The 20,433-nt window shown below is 46.8% G+C and overlaps 1 protein-coding gene and 1 long non-coding RNA gene across 5 annotated transcripts in view; one reads left to right on the forward strand and one right to left on the reverse strand.

Annotated features, from left to right (window-relative positions):
* PAK5 (p21 (RAC1) activated kinase 5) overlaps positions 1–20,433 on the reverse strand; it is an 82,296-nt gene that overhangs the window by 45,338 nt on the left and 16,525 nt on the right. For all 4 annotated transcript variants that reach the window (XM_084513542.1, XM_084513544.1, XM_084513543.1 and 1 more), the window contains exon 2: positions 12,493–12,633. The gene's annotated coding sequence lies outside the window, so the exon portion shown is untranslated. The remainder of the gene's footprint in view (positions 1–12,492; positions 12,634–20,433) is intronic.
* On the forward strand, positions 17,202–18,732 carry LOC311433885. Its single transcript, XR_014691042.1, has 3 exons — positions 17,202–17,266; positions 17,427–17,571; positions 18,473–18,732. It is a non-coding gene; the product is annotated as an uncharacterized lncRNA (long non-coding RNA).

The following is a 20,433-nucleotide window of genomic DNA, read 5'->3' on the forward strand; positions in this document are numbered from 1 at the left end:
CTCTTCTTGACTATAACTTCAGCGTTTCAATTTAGAAACAAAATAAAGAAACCTATGGAAAACGTTCTGGTGCACCTTACCAACGAATCACGAGGATGACTTTAACTGTGCCTTTCCAGAGGCCACAGAGGCCCTACAAACCCCGAGCAGACCAAGCCAGCCAGCGCTGCCCTACCTTGAGAGTCCTCTGCCCACGCCGCAAACTAAGCTCTGCTGCACGGAGATCGTGTCACTGATGAAAATTGAATCACTTGTGACCATAAAGATTTTCCAGCCTCACTTTTACCTATCTTGGTTCAAAAAGCAAAGAAATACTATTTTCAAAGCACAACCACGTGGATTTCGGCACAAACAAAGCTTAACAGTCGACAGGATTCAACTTACTTGTCTAAATCCCACGGATTTTCAAGGTGTGTGATATAATTTTTGAGATGGGACAGACTCCTAAGCCATTTAAACACTGAAAATACATGTTTTAATCATAGCAAAATAAATCCTGACTGATGTCTAGACCACACCGAATAAGCTGTAAAGTGCCATCCTTTCTCAAAATGCCCGTTTACCCTACAGCACTGTGCTCACTTCAACCTAGGGTCAAATTGGCCAATTTTTCAGAGTTATTGTGTCACTGCACAATGTAATAAGAATCCATTTAAACAATTACAAGCTGTCCAGCACTTGTCATTGTCCATGTTTCTTTCAAACCCCACAATACCTTGTCTGCAGTTGAAAATTCGTCACACCACAGCCCAGCAGGGTGTCTCTTGATAGCTGGCCCATGAGACATATCTAACAGAAATGCACAATACAACAAAATACAGGAAAAAAAAATAACAACAAAAGGCAATGCATGCTTCTAGAAAAATAGTAAAAGCTGCTATGGAGTGGCCAAACCAGGATTTATGTCCTCTAGGGAACAATACTCATTCTTCTTATTGAAAGCTGCTCTTGTACGAGGGCTCATTTCCACACACTGACTGACATGTGCTTTCCTAATTTAGAAGTCGTGTGACTCCCAGTGGATTTTAATGCTCAGTAATTTTCAGCTGAGCAGCTTAAACGCACGTATCGTAGCCAGTCACTCCCTATTACCTTACACACGCGCACACAGCACCGTGCAGACGGAGTTCCTGCAATGAACTGGTCTGCAGCAGCTCAGGGCACATTAAAATGGGGGAAAAAAAAAAAAAAAAAAAAAACAACGACCACCAACCCCTGGAGGTGACTCAAACCATTTCTACCCCTAACGGATGAAAAGACTCCAGATTTTCTGAAGCAGTTAGTTCTTTGGGAGCTCAGCCTGAGAGAATTAATGGTATTCATTTTGCTGGAAATGCTGGACGCCCACAAGGAGAGGATATTAAATAAGGCACCCATTAAGTGAGACACCCCAAATCTCAAGCTACTTCTGAAACTTAAAAGCGGTTGAAATATTTTTCTGAGGTTTTATTATTACAACTATGTTATTACATTCAATATTTTTAAAAAATATAATCTAATTATGAAGAATGTAGCTAAGGACCCAGAAACAGCTACTCTCTTTTAATGATCTGAATGAGCAAAAAAATATTCAGGAAAAGGAAACGCTGCCAATGACAAACGCCATGATCTATCAGGTAAGCAGGGAGAGCAGGGAACCCTGTAGAAAATACCAAAACCAGAGTGGTGAAACAATATGACTTAATTTTTAACATCGGCATTTCTATGGGCAGGGGTGACTGTGCAGTAAGCACTGCAAGGGAAGGACTTGGAAAGTGGCTGAGAACTGCTTGGAAACTTGCTCTGATCGATCACACCACAGGTTATACCACCTCTGCCTTTTGGGCCACTTCCTCAGCGGGCCAACCAGCACAGCCTCAGCAAAATAAATGGCATTGCCAGAGAAATAAATGGATTGCCACCGACTTGCAACACAGCAAATGGCGCCCTTAGGCATTCAAATCATCTATCTTTTTTTTTTTTTTTTTTCATGTAAAACTTCAGTTTTAACCTTCTAAAACTGAGTTTCTTCCCCTAGGCTGGATGCCGGTCACGAAGCTGGCATTACAGATGCACCAAATGTGCTGCTGGGGGCCTGCAGAGGCACAGCCAGTCACGAGTGCGAGGGGGACTCGAGGGGGACGTACACCTGTGGCAGCAGTTCTTCCCATTCACCTTTTAATTTGTAATATAGATTGCTTTGCAACGAATGATAACCAGAAATGAATCCTGCCTCATGCATTATTAACGGAGAGTCTGATAACAAGACCATATTTTAGAATGAAACACATTTGACCTGCAAGTGTTTGCCAATAAGCAAAACAACCTCGGATTACTTGATCTGTCAAAATGTCTTTACAATGCAAACAAACATGTCTGCCAATTATCATACCCACAGCAAGCGCCTGGAAGATTAAAATCACGCTTCTTGTTATTACTGTGGGTTTCCTACCTTTGTATTAAGTTTTGTTTTATATCACTCTAACATGAAGGAAAAATATTTCCATGATCCACAATAAAATGCAAAAGTATAGATTCTACTTTATTTTTATTTCTTACACATTTTTTTTTCTTACTCTGCAGAGTGCTGAAAAGCTGGTTTGAAAGTCAATTCTTATCCTATTATCTACTGAATTGGTGTCATGCAATACTCAGTTTCTGAATTAAAAACGAGAATCGATCTCTTCAAGGGTTTGCTAGAGCTTACTGTTTATATCTCCTTCAGAAAGTTTATTCTAAGTTTTTTACACAGAACGTGGAATGTTTATACAGCAGTGAATCACCCACCACAATCAACAACTGCATTCGAATAATTCCTCAGCACTGAGTGTTTCAGAGCTGAGGGACCTTGCCCTGTAGACTGTTTTCTCTTATCTCCGACCATCAATTAGGAAGTGATGGGTTTCACCCATTCTCAGTTCAACTGGGAGATAAAGGGTTGAGGGAGGAACTGAAACCCTTTATGCTGTATCTGTGAAACAGATGTGGAAGTTCTGAGACAAGCCCCAGAAAAGCAAACAAAAACATAATATAAAACTTAGATACAACTGAATGAAATAATTTCTCTTTTATCTCTGTGATTATTTCACTTCTATCTCTGGGCAAGCAGTGCAAATCCAGAAATATGCATGCTACTTTGATTTTTTTTTAATTGTTTTCAAGCTTTTAAAGGACTAAAATAGAAATGATTTCTGACTGCATGTAGGTTTTGAACAACTCGGGAGGCTGCTGCATCCTAGATGGTCACCACTGCCACCTTCTATACCCAGGGAAATTGTGGTTGTGGCTTCCAGGCCCTGAACCTTCTTTTTATATCGCAGGAAAACACAAATTTAGTGTCCTTGCATCTGGGATTAAAGATTCTTCTTAAAGTCTAAGCAGCAAAAATACACCACCAATTAAGGGGGAGGAGAAAAAAAAAAAAAAAAAAAGGAAATCCCTGCATGCTGTCTGTGGTTGTGCTCACTGCTGTTTCCAGGGGCAGGGAGGCTCGTTAGCTCATTCATTCCCAACTTCATTACCGAACAACGCCTACAAAGCTGCTGATACAACTGGGAAATCAAGGGACAAGCAGGGAAAGTGGCTGCAAAAAGACACATTAAGGAAACACGTGCAGTTACCTGGGAGGTGGGGGCCGGGGTTAACATGCAGTGACAAAAGGGACTGCAAAGTTTGCTGGCTGAGATACGAAATAAGCATGCAGAAGGAGTTCAGATCCAAATGGCAATAATATTTTTACTGGCACAGACTTACTGTTCAGGGTCAAGTGAAGTATTTTGTCTTACCAAGACTTTTATTTCATTTTCACTGTTTTCCTTTCATTCTTAAATGAAAAGAAACATAAAACTCTATTAATAAGCTCTCATAAAGCACTATTTTAAAAAACGAAAACTCCAAAAATGTCAGCCTAGTTTTTTCCTCAATTTTTTGAACATATGAATCAATAAATTGCATGATTATTTTTTATCTGATCTGAAAATTGTCTGTGCTCTACATGGGTACCAGAGAAGATGACTTAGTGTGTGCTTCATGAGGCAATATAAAAGTTTTAGGAAAATGATTTTAAGACGGTCATGATACTCAAATTATTCAAGACGTTGTAAATGAGTAACAATAAAATCTTTACACTATACGCCTGTTAAGCCTCTGCACTCAATGAATACTGCTGAAAACCTATTTTACTCTTTTTAACATGTTTTAAAACTCCTTCCTGCAGCAATTTGTCATAACTATGCTCTTGGAAATCCAAATGATTCAACTGTCATGTCCACTGAAAAGTGCTAAGCAAAATGCCTCCACAGAACTGGTGACAATTTCGTCCACCCAAAACCTGCCGTGCTTTAGGGAACAGGATTGCTCAGACTTTAACGAGTGGAAGAAAATAAGCCAAAAGACTCCCATGTCCATTGACATTAAGCCTGTCTTCAGTTCCTCTAGGTTGCAAATACTGCATGCCGTGAACCCATGTTTAAATTATTTGGGTCAAAATAAGGAACACACTTCGGAGAGCTGCTCCTTAACGATGAGTATGACGTGGGATGTGTACGAGGAAAACAATTCGGACTCTTCGGTCAGCGTACACAGAGGCTGTGCAGTTCTCAATAGTTACACTGTTCACAAAGCAAAGCTGAATTTGTGACGAACTGAAAACTTTATTTTGTATCGGGGAAAAAACAGGATTTTCCCTATGGAACCAACAAAGGCTGCGACCTGCCATCACGTTTCAGAGGCTTTCACCACAGCAGGAGGCCCTGCCTAGCGCTAGGCCGCTGCTGGCACAGGCCATGAGTGGGTGGCCACACCATCTCGCTCAGATTATTACGTAACTGTGGAAAGAAGAGGCTGTCCTTTCATAAGATGCCTTCCACCTGTTTGCTGTACCTGATTGCCAAGTTCATTTTCCATCTCTGTGACCGAGGACCCCTAGAATCCCTAAAAATATTCAGTAATGCGACACGTACACCATCTGCCAAGTGATGGCAAACTGAACGACAAAACTGGTGTAAGAGCAGCCATTTCTTCTGCTACAACAAACTCCTAGGTATTACATAAACTCTTGCAACATATTACAGCATACCTTGTACTCTATTCAGCTGGCTTCCTGAGAGAAAAGCTGAAGAAGAATCAACTCCCAAGGCCTTTCACTGCTTAGCAAAAAGCTTCAAGCTCCCCAGCTGGTAAATTAACAGTACATTGGTGAATACACTCAGAAGTTACAAATAATCAATACAATTTCCATTTCCTGCAGGAACCTAAAGCCTTCTGTCTGCTCCCGTAAAGCCAAGGCTACAGAAGGATGTGGGATTATCTGTGAGGGGAAGGACCGCAAATGGGTTTTGCGAAGATCAGGCTCTGCACGTCACTTTTGCACTTAAAGTTATGGCACATGGAAAGCCTTCAAAAGCTCCAAAATCATCATCATTATCAGCCCTTTCAAAAACCAGCGTGGATATTCTCATTTTATTATAAACCTGAGCACAGCACTCAGAGAGGACTCACCACCTCCTCCTGCCAAACTGCTGAGCGCCCTGCCAGCTGCAGGAACACGTTCACGTGCTTTGCTGGCTGACAGCCTCCGAGCGATGTCTGTGGCCAAAACTTAAGATACATATTTCTGTGTGTCAAAATATCACAGAGAATAAAAAGACTGAAGGCTACTTGTGTACATGCATTGACACACACAAACACAAAAGCTCACAAGAGCCAAGTACCTCCTCCCAGTTAGGTTTAACTGGAAAGCAGAGGGAGGGGCAGAGTGCCATGCAGCATCAGCTGCTGTCATTACTGGCACTAAGAGCCCTAAGGAGAGCTGAGAGTGACCTTCGCTCCTCTTTCCAAGTCTCTTTCTCCAAGATCCTTCACAAGGCAATGTTTATTTCTACTGTTTTCCATTTCTTTCATTAGTAGGGTCTTGGTACTGAGCCACCACCCATAGCACTCATACCAACTGATGCTCTTCTCCTAAACCTCCACTGAGTTATTTGTGCATGAGCATGCACGAACCCCTGTTTGTTTCAAAGTTTTCCATTGAGACCTCCTCCAGCATCAAGGCCACCCCTGGTCTTGGTGCATTTTCCCCTCTGGACAGCTCCGGGTGTTGGGATATGCCCCCAACAGCTCTGGGAGCTGGAGGCCAGCACCTGCACGTGTAGCTGCAGGAGATGCTGCACTGCCCAGCCTCTACAGAAGAGGTCAAGGCATGCCTCTGCCATTCCGACCATGTTCCTAAAATATTATTACAAAAATATAGCCCCAGACAACGAACAGAGCCTGCACTGGAAGGCAGCCCCTCTCTGTGACCCTGGGTGGCTGGCACAGGAGGGTGGCAGGGCACTGTTCCTGGTGGCACTGCCACACACCACAGACACTGCACGGCCCCACCGCTGACTCTGCTACCTGTCCGTCCACGTAAAAAATCACAGTACAAGGGGGCCGACCCAGCCTTCAGTTGCTCTCGGTGCGCCCACCCTGACTTGTGTAATCACTGGCAGCACACAGCCTTTTTTTCTAAATTATTTCCAGCTTCTTCAGGATAAATGCAGGAAGAAGTCGTGGACAGCTTTTAAAATGATTATGTAAAACAGTGGGCTGTACAATACCTCTTCCAGTAGCTCCCCCGTAGTACTCTGAAGGTTCATTACCTTCAGAGTACAGGTAATGAATCTGTTATTATAACCACTATTTCTCCTTATTATGTATAGGCTAGATGGTTTAAATGGAAATAAGATAACCTCATCTTCCTGTGTTCCTTACTTGTGGCATGTCCTTGAAAATAACCAATGCTCAGGACTCCAAAAGCTGAAGGCTCAGCTCGCCCACATATGAGATGTGATATGAATAAATCAGTGCAAAGTCCATGTGAGCTTTTCCTCTCTTGCTTGTGGGGGCTCAGGCTGCAAAAGCTGTATCTGCAGTGGAGCTGCCAAGCAGACCTACACTACCCTCGATGCCATTTAAAAATCAGTTGAATCAGTATATATATATATTTTTTTTTTCAAATGTCAAATATGCAGCAAAGTATTTTATTGAGAAATGTAAAAAAAAAAAAAAAAAGTGTATTTATGATGGATGCTACCCGATGAGAGCAGAGCTGGGTGCCTGCTGCTGTGTGTTTTGTACCTCCCTGAAAGTCATCTTTGCATCTCATCTGTGCCCTGGTGCGGAGCTGTCTCATTGCAGCCTTTTGCTTCCTGGCTCATCATTTGGGTCCCAATTGAACCGCTGGTGGCTTCAACAGGAGAGAGCCCTGACCCTAGAAAGAGCCACCGACTTCTCTATTTCTCTCTATGGATATCAGGATGTGAAAAATAACCCTGAATGGTGACAGCACATGCAAAAGCAGGGGTGAGAGGGCAGGTGGTTGACTTTGTTTCAGAAAGCTTATTTCCCTTTCTTTGTAACACAAGCTAGAAGAGATACTGCACAGAAACCCAAAGTGACTACTCTTTTTACAGAATAAAGGCTAAATGAAAAGCAGAAAGATTAAGATAGCGATACACTGCTTTCTGTAGCACTGCAGCTTTGCACCCAACCCTTTAAACAGAAGCTCTCCACATTGTTTTTCAGCGATAACGATGTGCAACTGAACATTAATCATCTGTTTGCCAAACAACTTGCCCAACACCTTTCTCCTTGCATGGGATCTGTTCTGGAGCCAGCTCCACCCCGCTATCACACTGTGCTTCAGCAGATGCTGAGTCCTCACTCAAAAAGAAATTCGCTGGGGAAGTGAGCTGGGAATAAACAGGGGTAAAAACAGCTCCAGCCACTCAGCACACCAGTGCCTGCTTCCTTCCCGTTCATTGCCGCTGTCTCCCACATCTCAATGGAAAACGAAGCCTCAGCAACTTAAACCCTGTTCCTTCATCAAGATCTTGTGAACCCGGTGGGTTGTAAAGAAGCACAAAGGCAGGGCTGCACATTGTCTGCTCTGAATCCAGCAGAGCTCACGTTCATCAGAAAGGAAAAACAATGATGGAAATTTCTGCCTTGGAAAATCCCAGAGCCAATATTAGTAAATAAAGGCTGATTTAATTACCAACACGTGCATTTTTTTCTGCTTTCTGCAGGAGTACACTCCCGTGGGGATGAATCAATCCCACTAACATGCAAAACCACAACTCACCTTTCAGCCCATTAATAGAAAGCTTTTTAATTCAGAGGAAAAGGCAAGTTACAGGCAGAGCAGAACAGCAATAATCTGAAAGCGAGCATCTGAAATGCTCCACTGAACTCTGCTCCACGAAACAAAGAGGAGATTTTTTTCTCCTTTTCCCCCCAATGACAGCTTTCCAGTGCTGCTGGCATCCATCACATGTGCAGAGGCAAATGCCTCCACACTTGGTAATAAACAGAGCAAGGAAGTTACAGATGGGGGGAGGAGGAACTAGGCTTTTTTTTTTTTTTTTTTTTTTTCTCTTGGCTAAAGGCATACTTAAAATCTGAAGAGTGTGTGAGGGGAACTCTGCAGCATCTTCCCGCTCCATTTCCCCTTTCCAAGCAGCACCAGGCATCCCTGCAGCTCCTGCACACTGCCTGTTTTCCAGAGCTCTCAGTTTTGCCCTGCCTCTGCTCCCCGTGCCCACACTGAACTGGGGCTGCTTCCCAAAGGGCCTCTTCCATCAGCTCTCACCTGTCCTCCCCGCACTGCTCCTCATTTCCTTATTTCTGCAAAACCACCTTCCATGCGCTCTCCAGACTTCATCTCAAACCCACTCACACACCTCCAGCTCCGTCCCTATGCTCCCCCTCACCTCCACTTACCCACAGCTAAGTTACTCCCCTCCACGTTTTTGACCCCTGATGTTTGCTGCAAAATAACGAAAGTTCACAGAACTGACCCCAGGAGAACAGCTTTTCATGGTAATAACACAGAAAGGATTTTCCCTGGTGTCATCATATGCTAGGAGGAATAAATACAGAACAAAGCAATACAGATGCAAAGAGGCACTGCAGGGGATAGGTAGGAAATATACACAAATTATGATGAGAACATCAAATGAAAAGAAAAACAAATGTAAAAGAAGCCACTAGACGCCTAAAATCAGGACGAAATGTTAATAAATTATTAACCTGTCTGATTTCAGGACAGGTGCTGTACCTTTTCTACGTAGGGAATCTGCTTTCTAAAGTCGAAGACACTGAGGCTTTATCAATCAGTGTACTTTGATGGAATCTGATCTGTAAAATTATCAATTACATTGCAGAAATAAAAGGAGGGGTTAATTCAAGCTTCTCCAGGGAAGAGTTTTTTTGTTTTGTTTTTTTTGAAAGATGGCAGTACAGCCTTCCACTCTGGCTAATCCCTTCTGTTTAAAAAAATCCTCAACGAGAGAAAAGTGACGATGGGGCAGCACCGATGAAATTTTCCTATGGATGCATCAAAGCAAAAACTCGCAGGTCAGCTTGCTTTCAGCTGGGAGAAACACAGACAAAAATTGCAATCAGTCTGCGATTCATATGGATGAATCAGATGGCGATGATTCAGACGGAATTATTGACCGAATTAGCCTAACGAAAAACCCTGCTCGGAGGAAGGCAGCAGCCCCCGGCTTGGTTTTGGCAGAAGGCAAAATATCAGCTTACAGGCCTGGTTTGCCAAAGGTCTCTGTGGTGAGAGCAGAAGGTGGACTTTCAGATAAACTATCTCCATTGTTTCGTGTTTTGCTCCAGAAGCTTCCCCTTTCCTCCTTTGCTGCCCCATTTTGTCCACACACTTTCATGCTGTTAATGCCCAGTTATGACTCGAACACTGCCTTTAAGCTTCTGAGTCACCAATGGTTATTTAGGTCAATACATTTGTCTCTTCTGCTCTTCTGAATATTTATGGGTTTTGGTGTTTTTCCTCTTCCTTTGGGCCCACTGTAGCTCCTTTCTGAGCTTCCTCTTGCAAAGCAACAAATGCCAGGCACACCACACACTGTGCTGCCCATCTGCTTCCCGCTGACACCTTTCCTCTTCGCCCTACGCTTCAGCTGCTCGCTGCTTTGCGTGATCTCCGTGGCAAGGTTTTCTCATTATTAAGTCCACCTATCCTGCTGAACCAGGAAATAGGAAGAGCAGCACCATCCGCCAGCAGAGCCACCGACACACAGCCTTCTCCGGTGCTCGTCAGCACCAAGCTTTTTCACCCCGACACAAACCACTGGGGAAAAGTGCAGCACATAGATACCAACGTGAGTGGAGGTGGAGGCTGAGGGGGCAGGTGTGTAACAGAAAATTGGGTAAGGCCAGAAGAGAAGGTGCTGAATCGATCAAGTAGCTTTGACTTGACCCGGTACTGAAGGGGAAAGCCAAGGGAGCAGCTCTTACATGGCAAGGAGGAGGATTTGTGCAGCCCCGTTTTACAGGGGATGAAGCGACGGTAGCAGAATTAACTCCGCATCACGTGGTGGCTGCTGCGGGTCCGTTTTGCTGGGTCTGCCCTGAATTTTTCTCCCAGCACCCTGATTGCTCAGAATGGAATTTATTACAGACAGGCAAAGCCTCAGCAGCTCCCTTCCCCCAGCAGGAAGGCTTCATAAATCCATAAAACCCCTTCAAGCTTAGCGTTTTCTCCTATCTCTCTCTCGCTGTTGGAAGTAAGGCTTGCTGAGATCGGTAAGGCCCCATCTCCATCCGTGGCCCCGGGATGCCAGAAGCCACCCAGAGCATGTGGTTGATCTGGGTCTCTCTGCAAAAAACGAGCCTGCAGCTGGCTTCTAGGAAACCCATTTATAGAGGAGAAGCCAAAGGGGGCTCACTTTCTGCCAGGGTTTGGTGAAGGACTTCCACCCATTTGGAGTGCCCGTGCTCTATCCCATGCTTTTCCTTTCTTTGAAGGAGAAATCTGCTTTCGCGGCTGCCTCCATGGAAACAGCAACTGCGTGGCGTTGGTGATGCTCCAGACTTGATGTGCTTGGTTCAAACACGGGAATCTGCATTTCTTAACCACGGAGCACTGAGAAGTCGAGCTGGGATCGGAGAGCCTGGCCTGGTCTCTTCGGGTTTGTTTGTCACCGCCAGCAAAGAACCCGTGGCTCAACTCTTACCCCTGTACCACCTGTGCAAGCTGACCGCTGATGAATGGGCCCCTTTGGGCCTCAGATACGCTTAAGCGGAGGGACCAGACGAAACTTTTAATTTGCACACTTCATTAACTTGGGCGGCATTAACGCAGTTCCTGGACTATCAAAGTGGTTAATGGAGGTGAAACCAAGTGCTCAGTTTCTTTCCTGAAATGAGCTTCGAGACCAAACATTCAGTAAATTTAAATGAAAAGTAAAGAAATTTTCTCCAGTTTTCGTTCTGAAGAGGGAAAAAACACTTCTGCCATTACCCTGCTTTGGCTGGTTTGTGTGATTAACCCATTATTTCCCCAGCTGAACTGCAGGTACACATCCCCTTTCCCTCCAGGGAAGGTGGGTGATGAAAGACTCGAAGGCTCAGTTCTGGGAGGTATCTTCCTTTCATGGCAGTGACACTAATTCACATTACACTGTACTGAGTCCACTCAAATAGATTTAAGAGAGACAATAAAAAATGATTTTAACAAGACAACCACTATATCCTAATGTTAAGAGAACTGTTCTGCTCGTGGACACCCTGAAATTTTTTATTTTATCTTAAAAATGGGATCAAGCTTGCTTCACGTGCCCTGTTGGATTTGGCCCCAGTACCCTGCTGCATTCCTTGGGAAGGTCGCAGCCAGTGGGAAAATGCAGCAACAATTACACCACTCCTGAGCTCAACTTCCAAAAGAGGGTAAGTGACTCCTTAGGCGCCTTGAAACATCCCCTAATCTGTGGCTTTCAGACTATTGAAGAGGATGCAGGGCAGCTGCACAAAGCGAGCACAGGTAGAGAAGCGGGGATTTGCCCTCTGGCTTGGGAAAATTGGCCAAGTGTAATGAAGCGCATAGCTTTCCTATGATCATTTGTTCAGCTCCATAAATCCCAGGGCATAAATCAGGCTGTCAGGGAGAGCAGCTGTGGCGGGCTCTCTGCAGGAGCAGAAAAGACGCTCCGACCACCTCGAGCATCACAGCGTGCTGCTGGGAGCCACACTGGGTGCTGGACCCAATGCTCCTCTGGGTTTTACATCACTTTCCTGCCACTGACTTAAAAGGAGTTGCCCGGTCGTAATGCTGTAAGGGCCAGCAGAATGAGGCTCGGTGGCAGCTTGTGGTGAATATTAGGAAAACATAAAAGTCAACCCTCTCTAATTGTCCTTCACTCAACAGTACCTATTGCAATTACTGTTATTATGGCAAAGATTTTGAAATTGCTGCCAGAAACACAACCAGGGATTGCAGATGCTGCTGCAGCTTTCCACCAGTAAATGTTTTACTCACTGACAAATACTTCCCTTCTGAAAACAGAAACACCACCTACAGCGGTATGCAGCCAGCAGCCACAGGCTGCTCTGGATTTGCAGGAGCGTGCGCTGCAAGCAAGGACAGAGCTGGCAAACAAGGAGAAATACACGACGAAGGCCCCGGGGAGCTCACAGAGGACAGGCTGAGCATGAACCCACCTTGGGGCTGAGCCCACCGGGAGGTCTCATCCCACGGCGCTGAGAATCACAGGACCAGCGTGTTGGAGCTCACGGCGACTGCGGGCTGAAGAAATGTCTCCTGTGAGGGCAACTGCTCAGCCCAGCTGGAAAGCACTCTTCCTATTGGGAACAATGAAAAAACGGTTAGAGAAATCAAGTCAGGAGAGACCAACAGAAAGATCAGCCATGTGTCTAATGAAAACTGAAACAGACGTTTTCTGTTTCTTCTTTTTTTTTTTTCTTTTTTCCAAATGGGCATAGCATATTTGTTAAAAAATACAGTTGGAGGATCTGAAGGTACTTACAGACGTGGGCTGCATTTGGCTGCTTCCCTAGAAATGCAGGTATAATTCGTGAAACCACTGACGGGGAAAGGGTGATGACTGCTCCCACTGGAAGTGGCTGCAATGCTTAGCTGCGGTGGGAGAAGCAGGTCCAGATCTCTTCAAGGTCTTACTCAAAGCAGGGATTTAACAGAGGATCTCCAGAAGGAGTCTCCTCACCAGGACTACCAAGGTACCGGTGTCTCTGTCTCCTCATAACACCGAAAAGTTCAGAGACTGAGGCTGGGACTGGGTCAGCCACCCACCAGCAGCACAGCTCGAGCCTTTCTTCCCACCTCTGCCAAGAAAGAGCTCCGTCCCTCGCAGGGTCGCTGCTCAGGATCCCAGGAGCAGCAAAGCACGCTTCACACCCACCAAAGCCAACAGAAAGGACAGGTAGCTCCGGCAGGACCAAACCCTATGGGTCCTACACCGTTGGCCAAGAGCTTCAAGACTCAACCTCCAGCACCAAACTGCTGCTGCGTGCTGGGAGCCCTGCGGGATGAGGCCCCGCTGCTCCTACCTCGCCCCCCAGCAGCTGCCAGCAGAGTTACATGGACGACTCCAGCACCGAGCAGCAATGATCCCTTCAACGAGGAATGGTGTTTCTACACACAGGGGAAAGCTCTGAACGCTTGGTCAAAACCACCTAGGGAAGTCCCCAGCTCAGAGGCACAGAGCAGGCTGAGGGGATTTATGCCCTGATCCTACCTGCATGTGTGCGTACACGTAACTTTATTCCTGCTGTCCAGTCTTACAAGGGTTAATGGGACTTACCCTACACTTAAAGCAAGGCAGCTACCAAAGCTCACGGGACCAAGGTCTGATTTTCTCCAAGGCAAGAAGTGGCTTCATTTGCCAACAGCTTTCGTAGGAAGGTAATTTTTCTGGGGGGCAGCTCTTTGCCATAGGTTCTGACTATTTAAAACAACTTCAGAACGCCACTGCCACAGTCACTTTAACAAGCACCGACCAAATTAATATTAAAAATGACTTAGTGCATAATTCATGCCCTCCAGAAACCATATGTTACTCAACAGGCAAGCTGACCAGCCATATATTTTACATCACCTTCTCATTTTCTTAGAAACAACGTGCTACTTCAGGAGGTATCCCCACATATTTTTGTTTTTCCTTCTAGCTTGGACAACGCACAGCTCCCTGCCAGGGTCCTCGGTGTCAAGAAAAGTCCAGGGGGGCCACCTGGGACGGGCAGCGGCAGATTGCCAGTTCGCACAGGAGGGACTTAGGCCAGGTTTATAACCAGGTGGAAGCAGATCAAGGCAGGATCTCTGTAATATGTGTACGAGTATATAATGCTCTGCTTAATTTTTGTACGAGTCTCCTTTGGATGCTTTAGCCCAGGAATTTACAGCAGCAATGTTTCGAAAGCAGTCGATTTTATGCAAGTATTAGAGAAAGTACTTGGGAAACACCTACCCCAATAAACATTAGAACTGGAACTAGGAACACAGCTGGGAAAGCTTGTGGCACCTGCAGCCACGGAGCAACCTGCCTCAAATCACCCTAGAAATGCACAGCAAAATCGAAATTTCCAGCACCGGGAGGACGGGTGGTGTGAGAGCACCACCAGAGCCACCTTCAAAACCTTCCTTCGGCCCCCTCGTACCGAGCTGAGGACCCCGATCCCCCAGAGGCCTGGAGCTGTATTCACAGGTTCAGTTTTCCTTTTGTCAAGGCAGAGCAACAGTCCCGTGTTCCACCCAGTAAAGGTGGACGTTCGCTTCAAGTGATTCAATTACATCACTGAAGAGATGCAGCACCTCATCAGGACAGTGTGTCGTGAAGGAAGGTACAGAAATTAAATAAAAGCCGTGAAAATCTGGGTATCGTACTGCTGAATTTTTTTAAAAATAAATCCAGGATCGTGGTATGTTTTACACTTAATTAAATGTCCGAGTTGGTGTTTATTAACAGTCAGCTCTGAGGCCCCTGGATAAAATAAGATGGACTCTGAATTAAAAACGTTGGTTTAGACAGCCTGTACTACCTAGTCTGAAAGTCATGCCACGTTCAAGGAAAAGGTCCCACACATGTGGTGTGAGATGATTTGAGTGAGATAACAAGCAGACCCCAAAATTCATAACTGGGAAGGCTGTTTTTCAAGAGCAGAAACACATACATAAAACCTTGTTTGCAGGCTTTTATCATGGCAAAGCACTACCTGCTGGTTAGGATGGGGCAGGGCTGCCTACGCGCTCCGCCACGTGTCCAATCCAGGAGGTGTCCGAGCAGACAAACACCTGCAGCCATCCTCCCGTGACACCTCCACCACGTCAAACCTCGCTGTCAGGCCTTAATGACCTTCATTTCAGGGAGGCAAGAAGATGTCCCTCTCTTCTTCAGTTTTACAAGGTGAGCCGACGCTCCAAATGTAGGTTAGACCAGGAAGGGAATACCGTAAGACTTCCTCAAGTGGTTTGAGGAATGGAGACCCAGAGTGGCTTAATTAAGGTTAAATAATCAAGTTCAACTTCGCATAATTAAAGTTAACCCCTATCAGAATTAATAGGCCAAAAATAATAAACTGCATGAGAAGAATAAGAAAGCCAGTCCAGAAAGTCCTACAGGCAGGAACTCGGCTATTCAAGTACCAAAGCCTGGCACTCACACTAGCAGGAAAATGGACTCTTGGAGGACTCATGTCCAGGAGCAAAAAGCACCAGGAAAACAGCAGGAAAATGAAGGCAGTGGAAATTCAAGCTTCAAAGATTTTCCAAGCAGAAAAACATCGGGCTTCAGAAGTCTTTTTGTAGTTGTTTAAATTAGTTCCATGAAGATTGAAGAGTAAAGGCTGAAAATAAGATTGGTGCAGCAAGGAGGAAAATATTTAGGAATCAAAGGATACAATACAGTGTTCACACGTGGGAAAAAAAATGATGATAAAGACTTTGCTGGAGAATCTTTGCAGCAGTTTTCATCGTAAGTGGTATTTGGACAAGCCATGCACCATGTCCCTGATGACTATTGCACAGACAGGTCATCACAGACAAATCAACCAAAATACATCAGAGAAGTGCACAGAAACAACAGCAGCTCCTGCCTGAAAGATCCCAAAAGAAACAAGAGGCTGAAAAAGAGGAGAATGTTAAGAAGAGTTGAGACATCCAAGAGTTTTGCTCACTGCCTTTTTGATTATGCTATCTGCCTTTTCTTCTAGGATATTCTAATTATTGAGAAAGCAGTGGCTTTAATTGCTAGAAAACACCGTGTGTGCAGCGGGCTCAGAGCTGTATCCTAGAAAATTAGGAATAAAACCTTTTAGCTCTACCTACATAAACACTAATTGGCATTCTTTTCTGCTCTATCTTGAAAATTACGCCGACTGAGAGATGACCTGGTATCGTTACAAACCCCTGCGGAGCAGCAGCTACACATCTCGTGCAAAAAGCAATCCAAATGCGCTGGTTTAGTTTGTGAGATATTCTGTAAGCAGGTCTGTTTAACCACCAGTGGCAGGTGATGCCAAGGCGAACGGTCCTGTTGATCAAGGTATTTCAAGAGCTAACGAGTGCAAGGCAGAAATGCAACCACGTGGGTTCAGGGCAGCAAGACCGTTTCTGATCGCATGAGCAGGAAAATGGTGGCAGGATCTGCCAAGCCTCTGGTGCTGGGGCTGCTAATGGCATCCAAGCATTCACAGCGGGTCTCACCTCCAGTGCCTCAGGAGGTGTGTGATCAGATATCCTTAAATACACCGGTCCCTCTGCATTGCTCTTAAGCAAGTTGGTATCAGGGTGCACCCTTCACCTGCCGTCTTCCCCACCTGTACTCGTCCTGATGCACGGGCACAGAAGCGTCCTGAGTGCTCCCCAGAATAATTCCCTGAGCTCAAAGAACAATCACAGGTAAGCAGAACTTCTCCAAATCTGTCACTGGCCACACTGGCTAAGACTGTGCATGTGCCCAGCAGGCAGGGAATAGCTGCTTGCCATCCTCTGCCCGTATCCCAAATGCAAGCTGCAAAACTCAGCCGGGCATCCTGGAAGGCTCTTTGAGGTCTGAGCGCTGAAGTCAGAAGCAGCTGCTTTTTTTCTTCCCCTTTAACACGATGACAAACCCCCTTGATTCAACCAGAGGAGCGCCTGCATCAGGCACCCAGAGACATCACCGCTTAATCCCTTTTTCCTCCTCATCCATGCACATCTGGGACAGCTGCACTGAAGTCAACAGGCTCGCAGCAGCTGCCGTGACCGACCGCATCCCTAAACTCTCCCATTTCTTCCTCATTAACGTGGCGGAGGCAAACGAGAGCTGCTGCTGCCTGCTGCGACCATGATGGGGTGGTGCATCGCTTCCTATAAACAAGAGGGAGAGCTGCTGCAGACACAACTCTCCCATCTCCGCGAGCTCCTCGAGGCGCTGCTGACCCACCGGGAGATGCAGAGGAGCCAGCCGGGACAAGAAAGGTGAGTGAGACAGAAAGGAAGCCCCTCAGCAGCCTCTGGTCCTGCTGCATTCCCCACACCTTGACGTGAAGCCACAGTGAGCAGGGCAGCCAGCACGGCCGGTGCTGCTTCCCCTGGGGCTTTAATCCCCCCCAGCTGGGCCCTTCTCTCCGCACCGCAGAGCCGCTTTTCTCGACTGCCAGATGCACAGCGGGGACGTCGGGCCTCTTCACGTGATGATCCCTTTCTCCCCAGGAAGGATTTAGTTGACTGAGGTTGCTGCTGAGAGACTTCGGTTTCCACGAGCCAAGTGCTTTGCTCGGGAGGTACAACCCCTCTTGTTTCTTCCAAACGTTGCCGGTTTCCGTAACGCTGCAGAAAGCTTTCCCATTTGTTTCTGTGATGTCCCCGGCGCTACTCACAGCTTGCTGCTCGCAGACGAGCTTGTGCAAAGCAGCGCCTGCACGTCAAGGATCCACAAAAAAAAACCAATTCCCATTGCTAGGTTGTGGCTGGGCGTATACAAACCTCTCCTGCAAAGCTCCTCTCTGATCACCCGGGAGCTGACACAGAAATACTTCCCTTCAGTGTCACCACCAGGGGTGAGAGCCCTATCTAGCTCCAAAATCCCTGCAGCCCTCCTACCACCAGCACCTTCCGCTGGTAAATTTGGCTGATCTTGGCCTGCGGGTTCAAAAGTTCCCCAAGGGAGGGATGAAGATATAAACAGAGCCTGATCACATAAGCCTCCTTAGGAAGTTGGGCTAAAAAGAGATTTGACTTTCTACAGTGCCATGATACGGCACGCTAAGCTGGTTACAGGGCACGCACGGGGAATCACTGCTAGCCCCGCACATCCTCACGGCACGGTGCAGGTACTGATCTCACAGCTCCTGCCAGGCACTGAGCCAGAGGTTTCCCCTGCCCCGGGACCCAGCAGTGCCCACACCCCACCTCCAGCCCCCTCCGCTCCCACTTTGTCTCTAAAACCAAGCGTGTGCTCCCCGCTGCTATTTTTATACCCTGCTATTTTCCGGCTCCTTCCCAGCCGGTTATTCACGTAATTGCAGCCACACCACCAGATTACGCTAATGGCTTAAGTGTCACGTTCAGCCCCAGAGCTAACAAACCTCCCCGGGAGCCACGTGCCGAGTGCTGCCTGCTGTCCTCAAATCAGGGACCGAGTCTCTGCAATTACGACCTCGCTACCCCTTCTGTAATTAACAGGGTGCAGTCAGAGCCAATTAATAAGAATGGTGCGGAAAAGGTCTAATCGGTCTGAACGGGGAAGTTCACCAGGGAACAAGTGACACATTGCCCCCCAGGACACACGACAACGTGAAGGGAAAGTGGCCGTGAGCACCTACCGGAGACTTCAGCCCAACCAGCGCCAGCATCGGTTCCCCCACGGAGATGGGCAACGAGTTTCCATGCCACATCCCACCCTCACTCAGCCTTAGATCCCAGCTGCTGCCCAGGAGCAGAAGGCTTTAAAAACCCAACACTTTCACCAGCTTCCACACCGGGGGAAAGCCGGACTCGAGGCAGGCCCCTCTTCCTTGCGGGTGCATGCTTGAAGCAGGGATGAGGCTTCCAGCACCGCTCCTGCAGCAGAGCACAGGACTGTCTTCCTGGAATTGATTTTTTATTAGCCAAGTCAGTAGAGCGATAATTATTATAGCCCCCTGGGGCCGACAGCTACCAGCCACTTACAGGGCAGCAGGGAGATAAATACAGCATTTACACGTACATATAATCGTTTTATTTCTGCATTAAATATTCATTTCCAAAGGGTTTCCCAGCACGCGGGGGATTTCCAGAAGCACTGCGCAGAAGCCAGCTCTGCTGCTCTCTCGGGTGTCCCCCTTGCTGCATTTTTGCCCAACAGGCTACTCACAAACTTTTTGTTTGCTAACAGGCTGCTGTGGCTCCAGCCAGCTTCACGTGGTTGAGGCAGGACCAGCCTGGCACGTGCGGGAGCACAGAAACTTCTAGGGCTGCCAGGGCATTCACCAGATGTCCTACACTAAGATATCAGCCTGGAAACCACGTTTCACCCCCAAATTGCTCCGATCATTTTTCCCTTCTTCAGAGCAACCAAACCCAACTTGCGGCTGCACCTCGCACAATTCCCTCGGCCCGACTCACACCTCAGGACCAAGCACCAGTCCGGAAAATGCCGCTGAGCCAGCAGAGGGGCGATGCTCTCGTACCAACAAAGCCTCTCCGCAGCGCAGGAGTCCAGGCAACCCTCGCCCCAGCATTTTGCAGCAGCTGCTTTTGCAGGGATAAATACGGCCTCGTGGGCAGTTCCATCTGCTGGCCCACCAGAAACGGCAACATTGGGGAAAAAAACAACAAAACAAAACAAAAAAAATGCCACCACGAAAACTCCCCGAATCTGTGTTTCGCTCCAGTGATGACACATTCATCCTCCCAGCTGCCTTCTGAGTCGCTCAGAGCCTCTCCAAGAGTTTTGGGACGTGGTACTTAAAAATACTTTTCATCATTAGCTGGGGAGAGAGGAGGGATGACATAGCAGGGAGAAGAAGCGAGTCTGGTCTGAGACTCTTGCTAAGTGCCAAGTTTACTGCAAGGGGCAGGAAAGAAGCCTAACAGAGTCATCTATCAGAAAATCCCTATGCCTTGAGACCTTTACCAAAAAGTACTTTTGGTAAAGTACCAGTACTTTACCAAAAAGCCCCCCATGAAGCCAGGGGCACGAGGTGCAGCAGGTCAGCACAAGCACCCAAGATCCCATTTGCTTCCCTGCTTAGGAATCAGCTTCAGACGAATTCCTGGAAGGTTTTTTTACTTCTTTTTGCACCAGAGACTGACCAAGCCCATGCCAATGTCTGTCTGAAGAGCTCATGCAAGGCCCATGGGATTACGGTACCCCACCACCTAATTGCACTTGCTGCAAAGCCACCGAGAGCCTGAAAACACTCACCAGACCCCGGAACAGCTCACGCTGTTGGGTCTTCTGCTGCCACTGCCCTTTCCCAATGGAACTATAAACTCTCCCTTAATTGAAGTTGACAATGGAAAAGTAAAGAGATTTAAAATAACAAATGGTCCCCTCCCCGTTTCCCTGCAGCAAGGTCAGAGATGCTTACTGAACTTCAGCTTAGCTGCTAAACAGGAACACCAGCAAGTAAGGAAAAGTGTTAGGGGTACCTTGGCTAAGT

Source organism: Aythya ferina, assembly GCF_964211825.1.
Source record: "Aythya ferina genome assembly, chromosome: 3".
Lineage (NCBI taxonomy): Eukaryota > Metazoa > Chordata > Aves > Anseriformes > Anatidae > Aythya > Aythya ferina.